Source organism: Pristiophorus japonicus, chromosome 23 (genome assembly GCF_044704955.1).
Source record: "Pristiophorus japonicus isolate sPriJap1 chromosome 23, sPriJap1.hap1, whole genome shotgun sequence".
Classification (NCBI taxonomy): Eukaryota; Metazoa; Chordata; class Chondrichthyes; family Pristiophoridae; genus Pristiophorus; species Pristiophorus japonicus.
In genome coordinates this window covers 58391907-58418978 of record NC_091999.1, presented here as the reverse complement: position 1 = coordinate 58418978, position 27072 = coordinate 58391907, and the positions used below count along the sequence as shown (strand labels likewise).

The window sequence follows — 27072 nt, the reverse complement described above, 5'->3', positions numbered from 1 at the left end:
GGTTGCAAGGTGACCAGGTCTGGGAATGAAATATTCAGGGGTATTTCACAATCCAGAAGGACAGACAGAAAGGAAAAGGAGGTGGGGTAGCTCTATTGATAAAGGATGGAATCACTGCAATAAGAAGAAACAATATTGGCTCAAATGATCAGGATGTTGAACCAGTTTGGGTGGAGATAAGGAATAATAAAGGGAAAAAGTCACTGGTGGACATAGTCTACAGGCCACCTAACAGTAGCAACTGTGTTGGTCGGAGCATAAACCAGGAAATAGTGGGGGCTTGTAAAAAGGGAACAGCAATAATCATTAGTGATTTTAACCTCCATATTGATTAGACATATCAAATTGGTCAGGGTAGGCTTGAGTAGGAGTTCATAGAGTACATAAGGGGCGGGTTCATTCAGCAGTATGTAACGGAACCAACCAGGGGGCAGGCTATCTCAGATCGTGTCCTGTGTAATGAGATAGGATTAAAAAACAATCTCCAAGTAAAGGATCTCCTTGGAATGAGTGATCATAGCATGGTTGAATTTCAAATTCAGATGGTGGGTGAGAAAGTTAGCTCTCTAACCAGCGTACTAAGCTTAAATGAAGGAGACTATGTAGGTATGAGGGCAGAGTTGGCTCAAGTGGACTGGGAAAATAGATTAAAGTGTAGGACGGTTGTTGAACAGTGGTGTACATTTAAGGAGATATTGCACAACTCTCGAGAGGAATATATTCCAGTGAGGAGAAAAGGGTGTAAAAGAAAAGATAGCCATCCATGGCTAACTAACGAAATAAAGGACGGTGTCCAATTTAAAAACGAGGTGAGACAAAGTGGCCAAAACTAGTGGGAGGACAGAAGATTGGGAATCTTTTAAAAGCCAGCAAAGAAAGACTAAAAAAATGAAGAAAGGGAAGTTAGACTATGAAAGTAAACTAGCACAAAATATAAAAACAGATAGCAAGAGTTTCTATAGGTATCTTAAAAGAAAAAGAGTGGCTAAAGTAAATGTTGCTCCCTTGGAGGACGAGACCGGGAATTAGTAATGGGGAACATGGAGATGGCAGAAACTCTACAAATATTTTGTATCTGTCTTTACGGTAGAGGACACAAACAATATCCCAACAGTGGATAGTCAAGGGGCGATACGGGGGGGAGGGGGGGCGGAGGAACCTAACACAATCACTAAGAAGGTGTTACTCAGTAAGGTAATGGGACTAAAGGCAGATAAATCCCCTGGACCTGGTGGCTTGCATCCTAGGGTCTTCAGAGAAGTAACGGCAGGGATAGTGAATGCATTGATTGTAAATTTAACATAATTCCCTGGATTCAGATTGGAAACCTGCAAATGTAACACCTCTATTTAAAAAAGGAGGCAGACAAAAAACAGGAAACTATAGACCAATTAGCCTAACATCGGTGGTTGGGAAAATGTTGGAGTCCATTATTAAAGAAGCAGTAGCAGGACATTTGGAAAAGCACTTTTTGTGTCAGGCAGAGTCACCACGGATTTATGAAGGGGAAGTCATGTTTGACAAATTTGTTGGAATTCTTTGAGGATGCAACAGACAGGGTGGATAAAGGGGAACCATTGGATGTGGTATATTTGGACTTCCAGAAGGCATTTGACAAGGTGCCACATAAAAGGTTACTGCACAAGATAAAATATCATGGGGTTGGGGGTAATATATTAGCATGGATAAAGGATTGATTAGTAAAAGAAAACAGAGTCAGGATAAATGGTTCATTCTCGGGTTGGCAATCAGTAACTAGTGGGGTGTCGCAGGGATCAGTGCTGGGACCCCTACTATTTACAATCTATATTAACGATGTGGAAGAAAGGGCCGAGGGTAACGTAGCCACATTTGCTGACGATGCAAAGATAGGAGGAAAATCAATGTGTGAGGAGGACACAAAAAATCTGCAAAAGGACATAGACAGGCTAAATGAGTGTGCAAAAATTTGGTAGATGGAGTATAATGTTGGAAAGTGTGAGGTCATGTGCTTTGGCAGAAAAATTCAAAGAGCAAGTTATTAATTAAATGGAGAAAAATTGCAGAGGTTAGTATGCAGGTTCTGCAAGTGATCAGGAAGGCCAATGAAATCTTGGCCTTTATTGCAAAGGGGATGGAGTATAAAAGCAGGGAAGTCTTGCTACAGTTATACAGGGTATTGGTGAGGGCACACCTGGAATACTGTGTACAGTTTTGGTTTCCATATTTACGAAAGGATATACTTGCTTTGGTGGCAGTTTCTTGTCTTGGAGGGTTGTAGTAAATCTGTGGAATTCGCTGCCTCAGAGAGCTGTGGAAGCTGGGTCATTGAATAAATTTAAGACAGAGATAGGCAGGTTTTTAACCAATAAGGGGTTATGGGGCGAAGACAGGGAAGTGGTCCAGAGTCCATGATCGGATCAGCCATGATCGTGTTGCGTTGTGAAGTAGGCTCGAGTATGGCTGCTCCTGCTCCTATTCCTTATGTCTATTTGTTCTTATGTTTACCACTCCCTCATCAGACACTTCCAGGGCAAGTACAGCAAGGGTTAGATACAGAGTAAAGCTCCCTCTGCACTGTCCCATCAAATGCTAAACCTTGCCCATAATGAGCAGGGCTCAGGGAGGTTGGTTGCTGGGCACTGCAGTGATGTCATTAAGCTAGTTTGAATAGCTAATAGTTACTCCAAACTAACTTAGGCCAGCATATCTGGCCACACAGAAAGACAGGAAAGCACCAAGCACTTAACAAAGCACAAAAATAAGAATTCAATAACAAATAAAAAATACAAGGAAGCTGAGAGAACCTGCATCAAGCACCAAGATTTACAAAGCACGAAACAAAACACAAAAAGTAACAAGCAATTAATTAACAAATAAAAAATAAAAAGGAACCCTGCATCGAAAGCACCAAGACCAAAGTAATTGATGGGATTGAAGGCCAATAAACCCCCGGGGCCTGATAGTCTGCATCCCAGATTACTTAAGGAAGTGGCCCTAGAAAGAGTGGATGCATTGGTGATCATTTTCCAACAGTCTATCGACTCTTGATCAGTTCCTATGGCCTGGAGGGTAGCTAATGTAGCACCACTTTTTAAAAAATGAGAGAGAAAACGGGTAATTATAGACCAGTTAGCCTGACATCAGTAGTGAGGAAAATGTTGGAATCAATCATTAAGGTTGAGAGAGCAATGGCAGGATCGGACCAAATCAACATGGATTTATGAAAGGGAAATCATGCTTGACAAATCTTCTAGAATTTTTTGAGGATGTAACTAGTAGAGTGGACAAGGGAGAACCAGTGGATGTGGTGTATTTGGACTTTGAAAAGGCTTTTGACAAGGTCCCACACAAGAGATTCGTGTGCAAAATTAAAGCACATGGTACTGGGGCTAATGTACTGACGTGGATAGAGAACTGGTTGGCAGACAGGAAGCAGTGAGTCGGGATAAACGAGTCCTTTTCAGAAAGGCAAGCAGTGACTAGTGGGGTGCCGAAGAGCTCAGTGCTGGGACCCCAGCTATTTACATTATACATTAATGATTTAGATGGAGGAATTGTTGTAATATCTCCAAGTCTGCAGATGAAACTAGACTGGGTGGCGGTGTGAGCTGTGTGGAGGACGCTAAGAGGCTGAAGGGTGACTTAGACAGGTTGGGTGATTGGGCAAACGCATGGCAGATGCAGCATAATGTGGATAAATGTGAGGTTATTCACTTTAGTGGCAAAAACACAAATGCAGAATATTATCTGAATGGCAGCAGATAAGGAAAAGAGAAAGTGCAACGAGATGGTGTCATGGTACATCAGTCATTGAAAGATAGCATTCAGGTACAGCAGGCGGTGAAGTAGGCAAATGGTATGTTGGCCTTCACAGCAAGGGGATTTGAGTAGAGGGGCAGGGAGGTCTTACTGAAGTTGTAGAGGTCCTTAGTGAGGTCTCACCTGGAATATTGTGTTCAGTTTTTATCTCCTAATCTGAGGAAGGACATTCTTGTTATTTAGGGAGTGCAGCGGAGGTTCACCAGACTGATTCCCAGGATGGCAGGACTGACATATGAGGAGAGACTGGATCGACTGGGCCTGTATTCACTGAAGTTAAGAAGGATGAGAGGGAATCTCATCGAAACATATATACAATTCTGACGGGTCTGGACAGGTTTGATGCAGGAAGAATGTTCCCGATGTTGGGGAAGTCCAGAAATAGGGGACATAGTTTAAGGATAAGGGGTAAGCCAGTTAGGACTGAGATGAGGAGAAACTTCTTCATTCAGAGTTGTTAAGCTGTGGAATTCCCTGCCTCAGAGAGTTGTTGATGCTAGTTCATTGGATATATTCAAGAGGGAGTTAGATATGGCCCTTACGGCTAAAGGAATCAAAGGTTATGGAGAGAAACGAGGAAAGGGGTACTGAGGTGAATGATCAGCCATGATCTTATTGAATGGTGGTGCAGGCTCGAAGGGCCGAATGGCCTACTCCTGCATCTATTTTCTATGTTTCTATGTAATAATCAATCAATAACAAATAAAAAGGTCGGCGAATCGGTTCTTTCTCACTGTGCAGATCTGCTCCTGGTGATATACCCTCAACCTCCTACTGACTGCAACTCAACTTGCATGTATGTGCAGTAAAAACTCAGAGAAAGCTCAGAATCTCTTCAGTCAACTTAAACTGGGGTCTCGAGATCTCTTGCAACCCAAAAAGCAAAATGAAAAATGGACCACAATCAATTAATAAATAAATAAACACACAAAAAGTAGAAGTCCTACCTTCAGCGGGCCGCCGATGAGGGAGCCCATTGGGCTGCAGAGCACACACAGAGATTCTGGGGGCGAGGAGCTACTGCACATGCGTGCACACTCTAGCGCGCATGTGCAGAGGTCCCGGCACTGTTTTCAGCCCCGGGACCTGGCTGCGCCTCCATCGAGGCGAGGCTGGGGAGCGGCCAAACTCGGCCTGAAGACTTTTGGTGCCCTAATCGGTATAGAAAAGCGTCGCACCTCTGGTGAGTTCGTCAGAAACCTCTACTGGTCAAATTTTGGCCCCAAGAGTGGGACTGTTTCAAATTTACCAATTTAGCACTTTGTTCTCACCAATGTGCGCGGTCCCTTTAAATCTGCTGCACGGTGTCTCTTCTAGCGGTGGGTGCTGGTGAGTGGTCCCTTTAAATCTGCTGCACGGTGTCTCTTCCAGCGGTGGGAGCTGGTGAGCGGTCCCTTTAAATCTGCTGCACGGTGTCTCTTCCAGCGGTGGAATGAACATGGTTCAGTTCTGGATGTAACTAACAGCAGAATCCAAACCCTGCAGTCACTTGTGAACTCGCTGGTGTCTCAGCAGGCTGAATGATCGAGTGAACCCCTTCCCACACATGGAGCAAGTGAACGGCCTCTCCCCGGTATGATCTCGCTGGTGTCTCGGAAGGTGCTAATTGTTGTGCATGTATACACCCTGTACACTCAATGTACAGTTACATAAGATCTATGAATGTACCTTTACACTGTATAAAATATGCCTGTACCACCAGAGGGTGCAACAGGTAGAGACCTATAGGTCACCTGCACACCGCAGGTATAAAAGGGAGCCCACCTTACTGTCACATCATTCAGGAGCTGCAATAAAAGGACTAAGGTCACAACAGTGCAAGTGCAATACCTTACCTCGTGGAGTCATTACTCGAGTGCTGGCAAACACGACAGTAATTACTGTTGAATGTGTTTCCACACACGGAGCAGGTGAACGGCCACATCCCATTGTGAGTGCGCTGGTGTGTCAGCAGTTCCTTTTTGCTATTAAAGCTCTTCTCACAGGCAGAACATTTAAACGGTCTCACATTGGTGTGAACAAGTTGGTGTCTCAGTCGGTGGGTTGAAGAAATGAATCCTGACCCACACACGGAGAAGGTGAAGGTCTCTCCCAAGTGTGAGCTCGCTGGTGTGTTAGCAGCTCACATGACCGAGTGAATCTCTTCCCACACACGGAGCAGCTGAACAGCCTCACCCCAGTGTGGGTGTGTTGATGAGTTTCCAGCTCAGATGGGTAATTGAATCTTTTCCCACAGGCCCCGCATTTTCATGGTATCTCCCCAGTGTGGCTGCGTTTGTGTTTCGCCAGGCCACAGGATCAGCTGAATCCTCGTCCACACACACAACACGTGTACGGTTTCTCCCCGCTGTCAACTCTGCTTTTTGCTTCCATGTTATGTTTGATGATATTCAGGTCCCGATGAATAGACTGATCGATCTTGATGTGACATTGGAGTTAAATCTCCCGTGTACAAGTCCTCCCCTTCAAATACATTGAATATAAAACAGATAAAAGGGAGTGAGAGAGAACCCAGAAAAACACACAGGCTGATTGTAAAATTGAGCTTAATAAATCGGGGAATTTGTGGTGCGGGCTCTAGAAAAACAGTCACCATGAAAGCTGCCGGATTGTCACTAAAATCCCAACTGGCACACTAATGTCCTCCAGCGATATGGGGATCGGGCGGGAGAGTCAAGTTGAGATCGAAGATCAGCCATGGTCGTATTGACTGGTGCAGAAGGCTCGAAGGACCATATGGCTGACTCCTACTCCTAATCCTTATGTTCTGATGGAAGGGAACCTGCCACCCAACCTGTCCCACGGCTTTTACCACCCAGAAGGAAAAGGGCAGCAGGTGAATGGGAACACCATCATCTGCAAGTTCCCCTCCAAGTCACACACCATCCGGATTGGTCATATATCGCCGTTCCTTCATCGTCACTGGGTCAAAATCCTGGAACTGGCTCCCTAACAGCACTGTGGGAGCACCTTCACCACACGGACTGCAGCGGTTCAAGTAGGTGACTCCCCACCACGTTCTCCAGTGTAATTAGGAATGGCCAATAAATGCCGGCCTTGGCAGCGACGGCCACAGCCCGGAACACATTTAAAAATCTGTAAATGTTCAATGGATTAAAAGTCTCTCCAGAAATACTTGTTCCTCAAACACTTTTCCATTGTGTGGACAGGGGGTGCTTAACAATCTAATCTCCCCCAGAGCCCAGCTCCCCGGGGGCCCCGCACGGGCCCAGAGCCCACCTCCCCGGGAACCCCGCACGGGCCCAGAGCCCACCTCCCTGCACGGGCCCAGAGCCCACCTCCCCGGAGGCCCCGCACGGGCCCAGTGCCTACCTCCCCGGGGGCCCCGCATGGGCCCAGAGCCCACCTCCCCGGGGGCCCCGCACGGGCCCAGAGCCCACCTCCCCAGGGGCCCCGCACGGGCCCAGAGCCCACCTTCCCGGGGGCCCCGCACGGGCCCAGAGCCCACCTCCCCGGGGGCCCTGCACGGGCCCAGAGCCCACCTCCTCGGGGGCCCCGCTCGGGGAAAGGCCGGAGCCGCAGGTTGTTGTTCGGGTCCTGAGGCCCACAGTGGGTGTGTGTGAAGCGGATAATGCGGAGTGTTGTCTCTCGGGCAGGCGGGGCCTGTGCCCGCACTCGGTGTGTGTGAAGCCCGCGCCCCCTGGGGTTTATTAACCCGCTCCCTCCCTCCGCCCATCTCTCAGCCGCTGCGTCAGACACAGCCGCCGTACCGCGCATGCTCAGCTCACACTGCCCGGGTGATTGACGGCAGCTCCGGGCTAATAGGAAGAGCGGGGGCGGGGCCGGAGGACCGAGTGGGCAATGGGTCATCCAACGAATCAGACTGTGCTCGGGGCGGGGCTGGAGGACCGAGCGGGCGGAGGGTCCTCCAACCAATCGGAGTGTGCGAGAGGCAGGGCTGAGCCCGGATCTCCCGCACTGAGCATGTGCGGACGGCGGCGGCGACAGTTGGTGGAGCCCGGATGATGTCGGTTGTCGGCGCGGGGCTGGAAGTGGAGCCGTGTGTGGAGCTGGTGAGCGTCATAAACACCTGGTGTCGGGCCCAGGGCCAATCACAGCCCAGAGGCTGACCCCGGGCTTGACCCGCGGTGACAGGCCCGGGGTCAGCGGGGTCACCGGCCGCCAGCTGGGATTTGGGAAAGAGGAAAAATGGGAGATATTCTAAAGCAAATGGTGCAATTTGCAGGTGAACACAAAGCTGTGAAGGGCAGGGTCCGCTGATCAATCTGTTCCAGCATTAATAGCAGTATAGAGTACAACAAGCAAGTTCTGGTCAATCTTTATCACTCACGAGTTCGACTCAGATATTGAGGGTTGGCCTCAATTCTGGGACATCAATAATAACTTTCAAAACCAGCAATGTTCAAAGGGAACATTTTCTGGTGTTTTGGGGCAGGTGCAGAGAGTGGGTCTTTCAGTGAATTGGACAGGCTCGATGGGCCGAATGGTCTCATTCTGTGCTGTGTGATTCCCTGAAATGGTGAGAGTCAGGGGGCGAGTGGTCAGGGAGAGCCCATCACCAAAACAGGGAGATATTACAGATATATAGGGAGGGTCAGAGTGTATAAAGAGGTGACGAGAGCACAGACACCCAGAGTCAGTACCTTCAGGGGAGGGGAATCAGTGAGTGCAGAACTGAACCCAGCCAGAGTCAGTGCTTTCAGGGGAGGGAAACCAGTGAGGGTCGAACTGAACAAAGCCAGAGTCAGTACTTTCAGGGAGGAGGTACAGAGGTTTCGTGAGAGTGTTCCAGAGCTTGGGGCCTCGGCAACAGAAGACAAAGCCACCAATAGTTGAGCGATTATAATCAGGGATGCTCAGCAGTGAGTCACATTCTGCACTGGGGGAGTCGGGTGGTGGCTTCAGGCTTTAAAATTCTCATCCTCTTGTTCAAATCCCTCCAAGGCCTCGCCCCTCCCTATCTCTGTAACCTCCTCCAGCCCGCCAATCCTCTTAATAAGGAGAAACAATTTTCAGTGTCAGAAAGTTCAGTAACCAGAGGCACAGATTGAATGTGATTGGTAAATGAACCAGATGCTACATGAGGGGACTAATGAAGCAGCGAGATGTTCTGGCCTGGAACGCACTGCTTGTTCGGGTGGTGGAAGCAGATTCACTTGTAACTTTCGAAAGAGATAAACATGACTTGAAAAAATTTTCAGCGTTATGGGGCAAGAGTAGGACAGGAGTCCCCTGAGTGCATCTCACTCGCTAACCGGTTTCCAGTTCTGGATACTGATGAGGGCGATGATTTCTCTGGGGAGTACAGCCAGAAACATGTCCACGACACCGTGGGTGGCTCAGCTGCACAGGGCGGGGAGGAAGAAGAGTGGAAGAGCATTAATGCTGGTGCATTTGATAGTTAGGGGAACAAAAAAGCGCTTCTGCAGGCACAGACATGATTCCAGGATGGTATGTTGCCTCCCTGGTGCCAGGGTCAAGGATGTCACTGAGCAGCTGCAGGACATTGTTGAGGGGGGAGGATGAACATCCAGAGGTTGTGGTCCATATCGGGACCAATGACATCGGTAGAAAGAGGGATGAGATCCTGCAGGCAAATTTTAGGGAGCTAGGAAAGAGATTAAAAAACAGGACCTCAAAGGTAATAATGTCCGGATTACTCCCGGTGCCACGTGCTGGTGAGTACAGAAATAAGAGGATGGAGCAGATGAATGTATGGCTGGAGTTTGGTGCAGGAGGGAGGGCTTTAGAATCCTGAGGCATTGAGAGCGTTTCTGGGGGAGGTGGGACCAGTACAAGCCGGACAGGTTGCACCTCAACAGGACCGGACAATATCCTCACTGGGGCTTTTGCTAATGTTTGGAAGGCAGAGGAAACAAAGGCTAGAAAATAGACAATAAGGGAGTTTTGCAGGGCTAAATGCCAGTGCCAGTGTGTTTCAATGAGATCACCTCTCATTCGTCTAAACTCCGGAAGAGTATAGGCCCATTCTACACAAACTCTCATCATAAGACAGTCCTCTCATCACAGGAATCAATCTAGAAATACTTCAATGCCAGTGCAAGGAGTCTGGGGATTGAGGCAGATAAGCTGATGGCACAGACAGACATATGGGGGTATGATATTGTAACTATTCGTGAAACACGGCTAAAAGAACTGCAGGAATGGCAGCTCAACATTCCTGGTCACAGGGTTTTAAGACAAGATAGAGACGGGATAAAAAAAAAAGGCGGGCACATCGCAGTGTTGATTAAAGAAACAATTCCAGCTGTGGGGAGGGATGATATGTTTGAAGGATCATCAAATGAGGCCACATGGGAGAAGTGAAGAACAAAAAAGGGGCGATCACACTGCTGGGGATGTACTATAGACCCCCAAACAGTCAGAGGGAGACAAAAGAGCAAATATGTCGGCACATTTCTGATACGTGCAAAAATAATAGGGCAGTAATAGTCGGGGATTTCAACTACCCAAATATTAACTGTGATAGAATTAGTATGAATGATATAGAAGGAGCAGAATTCATAAAATGCATTCAGGAGAACATTTTTAGCCATTACGTAGCAAGCCCAACAAGAGAGGGGGTGGTTTTGGACTTGGGTTTAATGAATGAAGCTTGGGCAGGTGGAAGGGGTGTCAGTGGGAGAGAATTTTGGTGCTGGTGATCACAATTCAGTTAGATTCAGGGTCGTTATGGAAAAGGACAAAGATGGACCAGAAATAAAAGTTCTCAATTGGCATAAAGCTAATTTTACTAAGCAGAGATGTGATTTAACCAAAGTGGACTGGAAACAGCTACTTGAAGGTAAATTAGTGTCAGAGCAGTAGGAGGCATTCAAGGAGGAGATAGCGAGGATTCAGAGCTAGTATGTTCCCTTAAGATAAAGGGTGGGACTAATAAATCTAGAGCCCCTTACATGTCAATATTAGAATATCAGAGATAGGAGCAGGAGTAGGTCATACGGCCTCTCGAGCCTGCTCCGATATTCAATAAGATCATTGCCCTCAACTCCACTTTCCCACCTGATCTCCATATCCCTTGATTCCTCGAGAGTCCAAAAATCTATCTATCTCAGCCTTGAATAGACGGAGCATCCACAGCCCTCCAAAGAATTCCATAGATTCACAAACCTCTGAGTGAAGACATTTCTCATCTCTGTCTTAAATGGCCTCCCCCTTATCTTGAGCCCCCGAGTTCTAGTCACTCCAGGCCGGGGGAGTCGAGCTCTCAGCATCTACCCTGTCAATACCCTTCAGAATCTTGTATGTTTCAATGGGATCCCCTCTCATTCTTCTAAACTCCAGAGAGTATAGGTCCATTCTACACAATATCTCATCGTAAGACAGCTCTCTCATCCCAGGAATCAATCTTGTGAACCTCCATTGCACCGTCTTCAAGGCAAGTGTATCTTTCCTTAGATAAGGAGACCGAAACTGCTCAGTACTCCAGGTGTGGTCTCACCAAGGCCCTGTACAATTGTAGCAATAGATCCTTACTCTTATACTCCACCCCCTTACTGCTTGCTGTACCTGCATGCTCGCTTTCTGTGTTTCTTGCACAAGGACACCCAAATCTCTCTCAACACCAAGATTTAAAGTTTCTCACCATTTAAAAGATATTCTGTTTTTCTATTCTTCCTACCAAGGTGAATAACCTCACATTTCCCGACATTATGCTCAATCTGCCACCTTACTGCCCATTCACATCGTCTGTCTATATATCTTTGCACTCTTGTGTTCTACTCACAGCTTACTGTCTCACATAGCTTTGTATGGTCAGCAAATATTACACTCGGTCCCTTTATCTAGGTCATTAATATAGATTGTAAATAGCTGAGGACCCAGCACTGATCCTTGCTTCACGGTAGAAGACACTAAAAACCTCTCCTTTTTTAAATAGGGGCGTTACATTTGCGGTTTTCCAATCTGGTGGGACTGCCCCAGAATCCAGGGAATTTTGGGAGATTAAAACCAATGCATCCACTATCTCTGCAGCCATTTCTCTTAAGACCCTGGGATGTAAGGCATCAGGTCCAGGGGAGTTGTCCGCCTTTAGTCCCATTATTTTACCTAGTACCACTTCATTACTGACAGTGATTGTATTAAGTTCCTCCCTACCTATAGCCCCTTGATTATCCACTTTTGGGATGTTTTTAGTGTCTTCTACCGTGAAGACCGATACAAAATATTTGTTCAACGTCTCTGCCATTTCCCTGTTCTCCATTATTAATTCCGCAGTCTCATCCTCCAGGGGACCAACATTTACTTTAGCCACTCTTTTCCTTTTTAACACTCTTTAAAATGTGCCTCTTTGACCCCCGGTGTCAAATTCTATCTGATAATGCTCCTGTGAAGCATCAGGGGCCATTTTACAGAGTTATTTCAAGGCTGAGATAGATACATTTTTGGTGTTTGGGGAATCGAGGGATATGGAGATCGGGCGGGAAAGTGGAGTTGAGGTTGGTGGTCAGTCATGATGTTATTGAATGGTGGAGCAGGCTCGAGGGGCCGTATGGCCTACTCCTGCTCATAACTCTTATGTTCTTAAAGGTGCTATATAAATGAAAGTTGTTGTTGTTTATAAAGGAAGGATAAATGGTGGTGGGTCAGGGAGAGCATTTGATCAGAACTGGGAGATATGGCAGATGGACAGCTTATAGGGAGCGATAGAGTGAGCGAAAGGAGAGAGAGAGAGAGACCATGTACACAAGAAATGAACTGTAAAGTTGGGTGGGGAAGAGGAGGTGGGGAAGTGACAGCAGACAAAAGGAGGCACAATAGGAGAAGGGAGAGTAATAAAAGACATATAGAAAATAAAAACACTTGCATTTATTTCGCACCTTTCACCACCACCAGATGCTCCAAAGCCCTTTACAGTCAATTAAGTTATTTTTGAAGCGTAGTCACTATCGTAATGTAGGAAACGCAGCAACCAATTTACAATGTGATAATGACCAGATAATCTGCTTCACTGATGCTAAGGGAAAATATTGGCCAGGACATCGGGGATAACTCCCCTGTTCTGCTTGAAATATTGCAATGGGACCTTTTACGTCCACCTGAGGGAGCAGACGGGGCCTCGGTTCAACATCTTATCCAAAGGACAGCACCTCCGACAGTACAGCAGTCCCTCAGCACTGCACTGGATCATCAGCCGAGATTTTTGTGTTCATGTCTCTGGAGTGCGACATCAACCCACAACCTTGTGACCCAGAGGCAAGTGTGTTACGCACTAAGTCACAGCTGACACAAATACTGACATAGTTAGAGCAGGTTAGCTCAGTTGGAGATGTGAGATGATGCATTTATCAATGCTTAGATATTTTGTCTATTCCTCAAAATCAGTAACATTTTGGAATGTTCAGGTCAAGGTTCACAGATTAACAATAAGAAATAGGAGCAGAAGTAGGCCATTGTATCCCTCGAGCCTGCTCTGCCATTCAATAAAATCATGGTTGATGTGATCTTGACCTCAACTCCACTTTCCTGCCTGCTCCCCATAACTCTTGACTCCCCTATTATGCAAAAATCTGTCTATCTCCGCTTTAAATATATTGACTGACTCAGCCTCCACAGCTCTCTGGGGGAGAGAATTCCAAAGATTCACGACCCTCAGGGAAGAAATTCCTCCGCATCTCCGTTTTAAATGGGCGACACCTTATTCTAAAACTATGCACCCTAGTTCTAGATTCCCCCACGAGGTGAAACATCCTCTCTGCATCTACCCTGTCAAGCCCCCTCAGAATCTTTCACGTTTCAATAAGTTCACCTCTCATTCTTCGAAACTGCAATGAGTACAAGCCCAACATGCTCAATCTTACTTCATAAGACAACCCCTTCATCTCAGGAATCAACCTCGTGAGCTTCTCTGAACTTCCTCCAATGCAAGTATATCCTCCTTAAATAAGGAAACCAAAACTGTACGCAGTACTCCAGGTGTGGTCTCACGAACACCCTGTACAGTTGTAGCAAGACTTCTCTACTTTTATACTCCATTCCTCTTCAATAAAGGCCAACATTGCATTTACCTTCCTGATTACTTGCTGTACCTGCATGCTAACTTTTTGTGTTTCATGCACAAGGACCCCCAGATCCCCTCTGTCCCGCAGCATTTTGTAGTCGCCATTTAAATAATAATTTGCTTTTTTATTCTTCCAACCAAAGTGCATAACCTCACATTTTCCCTCATTATACTCCATCTGCCAAATTTTTGCCCACTCACTGAGCCTGTCCATAATCCTTTGCTGAATCTTTGTGTCCTCCTCACAACTTGCTTTCCCACCTATCTTTGTATCAGAGGCATATTTGGCTGCAGTGCACTCCGTCCCTTCATCCAAGTCATTAATATAGGTTGTAATTAGTTGAGGCCCCAACACTGATCCCTGTGGCACCCCACTAGTTACAGTTTGCCAACCTGAAAATGACACATTTTTCCGACTCTCTGTTTTCTGTTAGTTAGCCAATCCAAAATTTATGCTAATATATTACCCCCAACCCCGTGAGCTCTTATATTGTGCAGTAACCTTTTATCTGGCACCTTATCGAATGCCTTCTGGAAATGCAAATACACCACTGCTACTGGTTCCTCTTCATCCACCGTGCTCGTTACATCCTCAAAGAACTCGAGCAAGTTTGTCAAACGTGATTTCCCTTTCATAAAACCATGCCGTCTCTGCTTGACTATTATGATTTTCTTAATGTCCTGCTACTATTTACTTCATAATGGACTCCAGCATTTTCCCAATGATAGATGTTAGTCTAACTGCTCTATAGTTTCCTGCTTTCTGTCTCCCTCCCTCCCTTGTTGAATTGGGGTGTTGCATTTGAGGTTTTCCAATCCACTGGGACCTTGCCAGAATCCAGGGAATTTTGGTCGATTACAACCAATCCATCCACTTTCTCTGCAGCCACTTCTTTTAAGACCCCAGGATGCAGGCCATCAAGTCCAGGGGACGTCCAACTTTAGTCACAATAGTTTGTCTGGTACTTTTTCTCTTGTGATAGTGATTGTTTTAAGTTCCTCGCTCCCTGTGACCCCTTGATTATCTATTATTATTGGGATGCTTTTAGTGTCTTCCACCGTGAACACCATACAAAATATTTGTTTAAAGTCTCCGTCATTTCCCTGTTTCTCATTATTAATTCCCCGTCTCATCCTCTAAGGGACTAAAGTTTATTTTACCTATCTCTTCCTTGTTATATATCTGTAGAAGCTTTGACTGTTTTTATATTTCTTGCCAGTTTACTCTCAATCTACCTTCTCCCTCTTTATTATTTTTATTAAGACAATACTTAAAACCACACGGCCGAAGGAAAGAATGTTCCATAGAAACTAGAATTGTCTCTTCTGAATTTCGATTCTGTACTTACTTTTGTAAACTCCTTTTGCAGGGTGTTAGAAGGGGAGGATTTGAAGGAGGGAAACTCAAACTAAACGTCACGTCAAGATCAGATAGAGTCACTCGATTCATCAGGACTTGAATATCATCAGCCTTTAAATGTGGAAGTAGAAATGTTTTTTTGTTTTGTCTGTGGGTAAAGATTACAAACATCAATGTGACTAAAAAAGCAGAGACCCACACACCCGAGGGAGAGTGTATCAGTGCACTGATTGTGGAAAGAGCTTTAACCAGTTACACAGCCTGAAAAACCATTGCACCATTCACAGCGGGGAGAAACAGTAAATGTGTTGTGTGTGGAGGAGGCTTCAACTGATCGTCCAACCTGGAGAGACGGAAGCACACCCGCACCACGGAGAAACCGTGGAAATGTGGGGACTGTGGGAAGGGATTCAGCTGCCCGTCTGCGCTGCAAGTTCATCAACACAGTCACACTGGGGAGAGGCCGTTCACCTGCCCAATGTGGGGGAAGCCATTCACTCAGTCATCCAGCCTGGTGAAACACCAGCTTGTTCACACTGGGGAGAGGCCTTTCACCTGCTTTGAATGTGGGAAGGGATTCACTCAGTCATCCATCCTGCTGATACACTAGCGAGTTCACATTGGGGAGAGGCCATTCACCTGCTCTGAAGGTGGGAAGGGATTCAGTGTGTCATCCCACCTGCTGACAAACCAGCGGGTTCACACTGGCGAGATGCCGTTCACCTGCTCAGAGTGTGGGAAGCGATTCACTCAGTCATCCAGCCTGGTGATACACCAGCGAGTTCACACCGGGGAGAGGCTTTTCACCTGCTCAGAGTGTGGGAAGCGATTTACTCATTCATCCAGCCTGATGATACACCAGCGAGTTCACACTGGGGAGAGGCCGTTCACCTGCTCGGAGTGTGGGAAGCGATTCACTGTGTCATCCCACCTGCTGAGACACCTGCAAGTTCACAAGTGGCTGCAGGGGTTGGATTCTGCTATCATTGCAGCTGTTAATCACATCCCGACTGAATCGTGTCCATTACGACAGTTGAAGTTAGTTTCTGCTGATAATAACCCTATAATTGGGCTGGAATATAATATTTTGATGTTTCAGTAACAGAGTGTGTCGATATTTAATGTTCCAAGATAAGAGGAGACTAATTGATGTCCTGTTACTGACTGCACCATTTTGGCGCCTTTTCTCCTTTCTAACTCTGAATTATTTCACTTCTCATACCTTCGGTTACTCTCGTGGAAAAATGCCAGTTCCCCTTCCCTTCCAGTGTGCCTCTCCTAGCCTTGGCATTGAGGAAAGGTGTCGGTTACATGCCTGGGATCACTGAACACAAAACCCAGTCTGTGAATCACTTTCAGATACTGGACTTAGTGTCTGTCCAACAGCATCTCTCTCACCTTCGATGTGTGGATGGAGCATCACGCCTGCAAACCTGGGTTTAATTTAAATTTGAATCCACTCAGGAAATGTATTTAAGAGAATACAGATCACATCAAATAATTGCCAACGGTTTCGAGTCAACAAGATGAACAAGTAAATACATCCCGGCCCAATATTCCAGCTCCACATTCACAGGAGAAAGTCTGTTATCAATCTCCTCGAGTAGACAGAATAGAGAACGATGCTGACTCTAAGAATATCTACCATCTGTTGTAAATATCTTTCAAATCCTGACTGATAAAACCTGGCATTTTCCTTTCAGTTGAAGTGAATGGAAGATGAGAGGGGACTTGGCATAGGGAACTTGGTTAATTCAGCTTCTGAAAGGTGTTCATGTTTAGTTCATTCCATATCGGGGAAAATGTGGTTGTTATCATTAGAGAGAGATGTCACTGAACAACAGTTGGTGTTTGCAACCAACTGGCTGTGGATATTTTCATCATAGAATGTTTAGATTAGAAATATTATGCGTGAATAAGAAGAGTTCAAAGACTAGTGGTTTGTGCTTATCACAGGAAGACTAGTGCTTCCAACATTGTTGATGTATGTTGAAGAAAATGCAGACTTGTGTCTCTGGACTATGCCGTAGCCAAAGACGACCATATCAGGAAATGCCAGTTCCAGTTGGATAAGAGGTTGATGGCATTGCAAAAGATCCAGCAGTTAAAACAAAACTATCTCCAGTTATCTGCAGACATCGAATTACGCAGCATGGTCACAAAGTTGGACTCAAGAATTTAAAGTATTGAGTTAAATTATTGGGATTGATTGTTATTGAATTGAATTGTTGTAGAATGGAAAAGTGGTGAAGTTATGCTAAACTTATATCGAACCTTGGTTAGACTTTGTGCGTGCAATTCTGGTCACCATATTATAAAAATGATATGGAGGCACTGGAGAGGGTGCAGAGAAGATTTACAAGGATGATACCATAAAGGCGATCGTATACCTATCGGGAAAGGATGGACAGGCCGGGTCTATCTTCTCTTGAAAAAAAAAGGCTGAGGGGTGACCTAATGTCTTTAAAATGATGAAAGGTTTTGATAGAGTAGATACAGTGTTTCCACTTGTGGGGACCAGCATAATTAGAGGCCATCAACATAAGATAGTCACCAAGAAATCAAATAGGGAATTAAGAAGAAACCTCTACCCAGAGAGTGGTGAGAATGTGGAACTCGCTGCCACAGGGAGGGGTTGAAGCGAATAGTATCGATGCATTTAAGGGGAGGCTAGACAAGTATATGAGGGAGAAGGGAATCGAGGGTTATGTGGATATAGTTAGATGAGGAAAGAAGGGAGGAGGCTCGAGTGGAGCATAAACGCCGGCATGGACTGGTTGGGCCGAATGGCCAGTTTCTGTGTCGTACATCCGATGAAATCCTATTGTCCAAGTCACACTGCTCGAAGGGGAAGATAAATGACTTGCATTCAAACGCAATTGTTACTTTTGTCTTCTTGGTAAAATGACCATGTCTGGGCATAATTTGTTTGTGAAATTAATACTGATTTTATATATATATATATATGTATTGCAAAGCGTCGCTGGTCAAACACATGGGAAGGAAAATTTAGCTGAAAATTGAGATCATTAAGTTTTATTTTTGAAAAGGTCCCGTCTCTGTGGTTCTGTCCAAACTATGTATTCAGAAATAAGTTTTTGGGGGTGACTGTTATGCTAAAGGTAACTAACATCCTTCCTCTTGTAGACTGAATTGCTCTCTGGCATATTTTGGAGAATAAAAGGTCCAAGAAGAGGTTTGGTTAAATAAAATTAAACAAAGAAACTGGGTCAAAACTTGAACCAAGTGGGATTATTTGATCGATGTTTAAAGACCGTATGATAATATTGTATTAGACAGTAAAGTTCCTCCGGGCTCATGAATGAAATGGTGAACACTGTATAAAATGTAATGAGAGGAAATGAGTGAGGATATACGAGGAAAACAGGAAAGTTACACCTCCAAATAGAAATGTTTCTTAACTCATTGTCATAAATCACCTGGGTACAATCTGGTGTTAATGTAAATTCTTGTTAAAGTCAGGGAAGTGTAGGAAATTGCTAAGATTTCTCTCTCAGATGTTTGTGTCATTGCCTACACTGAACAATAAGAAAACTGAATTTGATCGCCTGGCCACTACCCCAGACATCGGGACTGTGCAGAGGGAGATGAGCAAAGATCTTCAGACACCCCACGATCTTTTGATAAGTACACCTCAAATGGCTTGGATCAGATGTCCCATTGGGCATGATACTGTGATACCGCTGCGTGTGTGCGTGAACGAGTCTCAGGCATGCTCCGTTATCGACAACAGCACAACATGAAATGGCTAATGTGGCTCAGGAGAGTGAGAGAACTTTTTAAACCATCAAGGCCGTGACACATTCTCCATAGAAAAAGCGACTTTGAAATAATCAGGATGGAGTTAAACACACTGCTACATGTCAGAGGCATTAGAATTAACAGTGGCGAGAATGCTGATCAAATTAGGATTTCCTCACAGCTAGAATGGTCGTCAGTTTCAAGGCCTCCACTAAGTACTGTACAAAGAAAGCTTGTAGAGAGGCTAAAAACAAAAAAAGCCAGCCTGTCTCTTCCTTTTTATATATCTGTAGAAGCTTTGACTGTATTTATATTTCTTGCCAGTTTACTCTCAATCTACCTTCTCCCTCTTTATTATTTTTATTAAGACAATACTTAAAACCACACGGCCGAAGGAAAGAATGTTCCATAGAAACTAGAATTGTCTCTTCTGAATTTCGATTCTGTACTTACTTTTGTAAACTCCTTTTGCAGGGTGTTAGAAGGGGAGGATTTGAAGGAGGGAAACTCAAACTAAACGTCACGTCAAGATCAGATAGAGTCACTCGATTCATCAGGACTTGAATATCATCAGCCTTTAAATGTGGAAGTAGAAATGTTTTTTTGTTTTGTCTGTGGGTAAAGATTACAAACATCAATGTGACAAAAAAAGCAGAGACCCACACACCCGAGTGAGAGTGTATCAGTGCACTGATTGTGGAAAGAGCTTTAACCAGTTACACAGCCTGAAAAACCATTGCACCATTCACAGCGGGGAGAAACAGTAAACGTGTTGTGTGTGGAGGAGGCTTCAACTGATCGTCCAACCTGGAGAGACGGAAGCACACCCGCACCACGGAGAAACCGTGGAAATGTGGGGACTGTGGGAAGGGATTCAGCTGCCCGTCTGCGCTGCAAGTTCATCAACACAGTCACACTGGGGAGAGGCCGTTCACCTGCCCAATGTGGGGGAAGGCATTCACTCAGTCATCCAGCCTGGTGAAACACCAGCTTGTTCACACTGGGGAGAGGCCTTTCACCTGCTTTGAATGTGGGAAGGGATTCACTCAGTCATCCATCCTGCTGATACACTAGCGAGTTCACATTGGGGAGAGGCCATTCACCTGCTCTGAGTGTGGGAAGGGATTCAGTGTGTCATCCCACCTGCTGACAAACCAGCGGGTTCACACTGGCGAGATGCCGTTCACCTGCTCAGAGTGTGGGAAGCGATTCACTCAGTCATCCAGCCTGGTGATACACCAGCGAGTTCACACCGGGGAGAGGCCTTTCACCTGCTCAGAGTGTGGGAAGCGATTTACTCATTCATCCAGCCTGATGATACACCAGCGAGTTCACACTGGGGAGAGGCCGTTCACCTGCTCGGAGTGTGGGAAGCGATTCACTGTGTCATCCCACCTGCTGAGACACCTGCAAGTTCACAAGTGGCTGCAGGGGTTGGATTCTGCTATCATTGCAGCTGTTAATCACATCCCGACTGAATCGTGTCCATTACGACAGTTGAAGTTAGTTTCTGCTGATAATAACCCTATAATTGGGCTGGTATATAATATTTTGATGTTTCAGTAACAGAGTGTGTCGATATTTAATGTTCCAAGATAAGAGGAGACTAATTGATGTCCTGTTACTGACTGCACCATTTTGGCGCCTTTTCTCCTTTCTAACTCTGAATTATTTCACTTCTCATACCTTCGGTTACTCTCGTGGAAAAATGCCAGTTCCCCTTCCCTTCCAGTGTGCCTCTCCTAGCCTTGGCATTGAGGAAAGGTGTCGGTAACATGCCTGGGATCACTGAACACAAAACCCAGTCTGTGAATCACTTTCAGATACTGGACTTAGTGTCTGTCCAACAGCATCTCTCTCACCTTCGATGTGTGAATGGAGCATCACGCCTGCAAACCTGGGTTTAATTTAAATTTGAATCCACTCAGGAAATGTATTTAAGAGAATACAGATCACATCAAATAATTGCCAACGGTTTCGAGTCAACAAGATGAACAAGTAAATACATCCCGGCCCAATATTCCAGCTCCACATTCACAGGAGAAAGTCTGTTATCAATCTCCTCGAGTAGACAGAATAGAGAACGATGCTGACTCTAAGAATATCTACCATCTGTTGTAAATATCTTTCAAATCCTGACTGATAAAACCTGGCATTTTCCTTTCAGTTGAAGTGAATGGAAGATGAGAGGGGACTTGGCATAGGGAACTTGGTTAATTCAGCTTCTGAAAGGTGTTCATGTTTAGTTCATTCCATATCGGGGAAAATGTGGTTGTTATCATTAGAGAGAGATTTCACTGAGCAACAGTTGGTGTTTGCACCCAACTGGCTGTGGATATTTTCATCATAGAATGTTTAGATTAGAAATATTATGCGTGAATAAGAAGAGTTCAAAGACTAGTGGTTTGTGCTTATCACAGGAAGACTAGTGCTTCCAACATTGTTGATGTATGTTGAAGAAAATGCAGACTTGTGTCTCTGGACTATGCCGTAGCCAAAGACGACCATATCAGGAAATGCCAGTTCCAGTTGGATAAGAGGTTGATGGCATTGCAAAAGATCCAGCAGTTAAAACAAAATTATCTCCAGTTATCTGCAGACATCGAATTACGCAGCATGGTCACAAAGTTGGACTCAAGAATTTAAAGTATTGAGTTAAATTATTGGGATTGATTGTTATTGAATTGAATTGTTGTAGAATGGAAAAGTGGTGAAGTTATGCTAAACTTATATCGAACCTTGGTTAGACTTTGTGCGTGCAATTCTGGTCACCATATTATAAAAATGATATGGAGGCACTGGAGAGGGTGCAGAGAAGATTTACAAGGATGATACCATAAAGGCGATCGTATACCTATCGGGAAAGGATGGACAGGCCGGGTCTATCTTCTCTTGAAAAAAAAAGGCTGAGGGGTGACCTAATGTCTTTAAAATGATGAAAGGTTTTGATAGAGTAGATACAGTGTTTCCACTTGTGGGGACCAGCATAATTAGAGGCCATCAACATAAGATAGTCACCAAGAAATCAAATAGGGAATTAAGAAGAAACCTCTACCCAGAGAGTGGTGAGAATGTGGAACTCGCTGCCACAGGGAGTGGTTGAAGCGAATAGTATCGATGCATTTAAGGGGAGGCTAGACAAGTATATGAGGGAGAAGGGAATCGAGGGTTATGTGGATAGAGTTAGATGAGGAAAGAAGGGAGGAGGCTCGAGTGGAGCATAAACGCCGGCATGGACTGGTTGGGCCGAATGGCCAGTTTCTGTGTCGTATATCCGATGAAATCCTATTGTCCAAGTCACACTGCTCGAAGGGGAAGATAAATGACTTGCATTCAAACGCAATTGTTACTTTTGTTTCTTGGTAAAATGACCATGTCTGGGCATAATTTGTTTGTGAAATTAATACTGATTTTATATATATATATATATGTATTGCAAAGCGTCGCTGGTCAAACACATGGGAAGGAAAATTTAGCTGAAAATTGAGATCATTAAGTTTTATTTTTGAAAAGGTCCCGTCTCTGTGGTTCTGTCCAAACTATGTATTCAGAAATAAGTTTTTGGGGGTGACTGTTATGCTAAAGGTAACTAACATCCTTCCTCTTGTCGACTGAATTGCTCTCTGGCATATTTTGGAGAATAAAAGGTCCAAGAAGAGGTTTGGTTAAATAAAATTAAACAAAGAAACTGGGTCAAAACTTGAACCAAGTGGGATTATTTGATCGATGTTTAAAGACAGTATGATAATATTGTATTAGACAGTAAAGTTCCTCCGGGCTCATGAATGAAATGGTGAACACTGTATAAAATGTAATGAGAGGAAATGAGTGAGGATATACGAGGAAAACAGGAAAGTTACACCTCCAAATAGAAATGTTTCTTAACTCATTGTCATAAATCACCTGGGTACAATCTGGTGTTAATGTAAATTCTTGTTAAAGTCAGGGAAGTGTAGGAAATTGCTAAGATTTCTCTCTCAGATGTTTGTGTCATTGCCTACACTGAACAATAAGAAAACTGAATTTGATCGCCTGGCCACTACCCCAGACATCGGGACTGTGCAGAGGGAGATGAGCAAAGATCTTCAGACACCCCACGATCTTTTGATAAGTACACCTCAAATGGCTTGGATCAGATGTCCCATTGGGCATGATACTGTGATACCGCTGCGTGTGTGCGTGAACGAGTCTCAGGCATGCTCCGTTATCGACAACAGCACAACATGAAATGGCTAATGTGGCTCAGGAGAGTGAGAGAACTTTTTAAACCATCAAGGCCGTGACACATTCTCCATAGAAAAAGCGACTTTGAAATAATCAGGATGGAGTTAAACACACTGCTACATGTCAGAGGCATTAGAATTAACAGTGGCGAGAATGCTGATCAAATTAGGATTTCCTCACAGCTAGAATGGTCGTCAGTTTCAAGGCCTCCACTAAGTACTGTACAAAGAAAGCTTGTAGAGAGGCTAAAAACAAAAAAAGCCAGCCTGTCTTTGTCTGGACAAGGTGGCCATGGCTGTGTACAGATCAGCTACAAGCTGAAGGTGGGAGATAAAGAGGCCAGAACTCACAGGCTCCATACCAAAACATGAATCCAAGTGAGAGGCCATCTCCAACAGGAAGCAGAGGACCTCAAAAGGGATAGTTTTGGAATCGTGATAAACCGAGGTATAGACCCTCAAAAGCATAATTTTAGTGGTAATAGAGAAAGAACCCTAAAGCCTGCTCCTTGGAAAGATTGGGAGACCAGGAAGACTCCCCTGAACCAGGTGGGTTGGGACACATCCTGACCCCAAACACTAAATTAATAGTGTTCACTTAAAGAGTTAGTATCACACCAGGACAATAAGTAATTCAAGAACATTATGTCATACTTCAATACAAACTTAAAAGGTAATGACAGCAGGTTATTTTAAAGTAAGAAATGTCGTATGTTGATCAGTAATGTTAACTATTGGTTTGCCAAGTACAAACGCTGATAGTGATCATCATATGTGGGACTTAAATAAAATGACATCCCACCTCACAAAAAGACTCGACCTGTCCCATTCAGTAAAAGAACCCACATTTTATGGACTAGAAGTAACTGAATCAGGAAATGTATTATATAACAATGTGTGTTTTTAAATTGTGAATTGAAATCAAAAGATTTAAACATGAGCTTGAATCTATCAACTAGATTATGTGAAGGGAGATATTCACAGTTAATAGACAAAATTGGAAGAGAATTAGTAAAGGATGTGTTAGTAAAGAATAGAACACAGGAACCAAGGGATGAGGAAGATGGGGAAAACAAGGAGAAGCTGTTTAAATCGACAGTAAAGTGACAGCTGACAGGATAGCTCAGAATAGGAGCCACAGCAAGGTTAGCAGGAGTAAACAGAATAGATACAGAAAGTGAATGGGAACACGATGTGGCTTACTGGTGGTATTGTGTGTAGCCTCTGTGACATTTATGATGAATGTGGTACAGAAGGGACTAGACAAGAGAGAGAGTAATCAAATTCCTTTGTTTATTCATGAAGGACAACTGAGAAAAAGGTTTCGGGGAACCAAGTCATAGGCTTTGATGTGATGCAGCCAATAGGAATGGGGATTTGTCCCCCAAGGAAGGAGAAAGAAGTGAAGATATTAGACCAGTGGGATTGGTCTTGCCTTTGCTGAGGAAAAATAGAAATGAAACGAAACCTTGGACGGTGTATCGGGTAGAATCATTTGCAAGGGTGGAAGACTGAGTTAGGTCCGATCCATAAACAGTGTGAGGAATATCCAAGATATCTGATTCAGAAGGGAGGAACTTGGATAGCACCAGATAAGCAGTGTTGTACTCTGAAAGGAGCAACATGGCTGTAGCATTGACGGGGAAGGAGGTGATCTGTATAAAGAATTCGAAGGGGTAAGCTGCAGGACAAGTTATAACGAACCACAGAAGGCTGAAAACCAAGGGTGGGATAGGTGTATTGCCTGAAAAAGAAGGAATACAACTAAAGGGAGAATGTACCCCAGCGATCGTTAGAGGAAATATACGGCGTATGACTTGAAGCGTGACATGGTAATAACACAGTGAAGCTGGTATTGATCGTGTGTAGTGTAAGCAAGAAGGAATTCAAGCTAAAAAGTGGGGTGGGACCCCAGGATCCTAGGAAAACTGGCCAGTGGGATAAAATGCAAGCTAAAATAAATGGAAAATTATTAAAAGAAAAGAAAAATGTTGGAAAAGCAAATTGAATTTACAAAGGACAGTTAGTTTTTACCAAAAGATACAAATGCGAACTTGAAAGCTGCAGCAGCTTGAAAGAGAAACAAAGATGTTGAGGAAAATGGACTGGAGGAAGATCATCAAATTACAAAAACGAATTTGAAGAAATGAGATTTAAATTGGCTGTGAAAAAGATATTGGTTTAAATATAAAAACTTACGAGTTAAACCCGACAAAGCTTTGTGCTGAGAAAGAGAAACAACGATGTTTAACGATGGACTGGAGTAAGGTCATCAAAAAATGATTAAGTTCCGATTCAAAAGGGGGAAAAGTAGTAAGCTAGGCGAACTCAGCACAGAAAGAAAAAACTGGGAGTTACAGAATTCTTAAAAAAGATGGACCGGCACCGAAGTTTAGATTTTGTGCTGAGAGAAATAAAACACAAGATTTGCTCAGTGAACGGGATCGTAAAAAAACCAAACTGCTGGAATGTATATAGATTGCGTGGAAATTGGATTTCTGTAAACAGAATAGCTATTAAAAATGTGTGGTCTCGCTTTAAATCAATGAAAAACTCGTTGGCAAGTATTTGAATTGGATGTGTAGAGAAATTGGAGTTTAATCTAAAATGCTGCCTTTCCTGATGAAAAGGTTTTATTATGACAACTTTACTAATAATTTCTGCTATTTTAACGGATTCCTAATTTCTTATCAAGTTTTCAAAGCACAAAGACTTGGGGAAATATTTTCAGATGAATACCCGAAGTCACGTAATTACGTCAGACCTTCTTACAAACCTGTAGTGGAATTAACCCATTCCATTGACAGCTGTTTTATTTATACTGGACCTTATCAGTTTGGATTTCTTAATAAAAGAAAGAAGACTCACCCGACAGACAGAGGACATGGTGGGATAGTCAGAATAAAAATAAAATGAAGAAAGGCGATGCAATAATACTTGCCTGCTACAGAGGAGAGATAGATACTCAAACAAAACAAAAGTTAGCAGCCCGTCTGCCTGTGGACTGCAAATTTACAGAGCGACCTTCCTCACCCCGACCCTTTCGGCCCAGCAGACCATGCCAGAGTTTACTCCATCATCACGTCCTGATCTTAAACGGAGTGCACAAAGAGAGTAGTCAACATGGGAACGGAGGGAAAGTGAGATTCGGTGGTAAGTCCGTGGTGAGTCTAGCTGAATATTAGCTGTAAGAAGGGAAATTTAGATTAACGTTTTGAATTGAACTTAGAACTTTAAATACAGAAATTAGCAGAAACTGCCTGTTAGTGGTAGTTAACCACCAGTCAGCTGTAAGTGTTAGTCTGAAATATGTGCTAATTACTGCCAGCAATGGGCATGGAGCTGAGACAGCACTTGTAATTTGTGTGTGGCTCCAAAGATATAAAACTAAACACTGACTTGTGCTTCTCAGTGTGTTATGCACAGTGATATTAAACGGAATTTGGTGAGAGTTTGAATGGGAACAGTGGTTGAAGGAGGTGCTGCTTTGGCCTCCAAATTACAGCCGGTCGATGAACGTTTGGTGAGTATTACCTTTTTTCTCGAAGCTTGGTCTACACTAAGACCTGGGAGCAATAACAATACTTTATTAAATTAATAATTTAACTATAATTACTAATTAATTAATATCATTATAAATAACCATTGAATAAAAACTAAGTAATTAAATTAATTCAGTGTGTAAATAAGCAAATAAATTTATAAAAAAATAACTAAAGATGGCACGGTAGGCAATGAGTCGAGACTGTAGTGTGTATGAGTTTGTGGACATCAAATCTGTCCCACTTTCCCACATCTGCAGGAAATGTCTCTGCTTTATTCACTCTGGCTCAGCGCAATTGGGCTGGGGTGCGAGTTCGACACACTCTGAAACACACAGGATAAGTGATATAATCCAGAAAACAGTCACATCCCACAGAAAA

General features: G+C 44.2%; 1 pseudogene; it reads left to right on the top strand.

Moving 5' to 3' along the window:
- Nucleotides 1–27072, top strand: part of LOC139235564 (zinc finger protein 835-like) — a 97221-nt pseudogene that overhangs the window by 48204 nt on the left and 21945 nt on the right.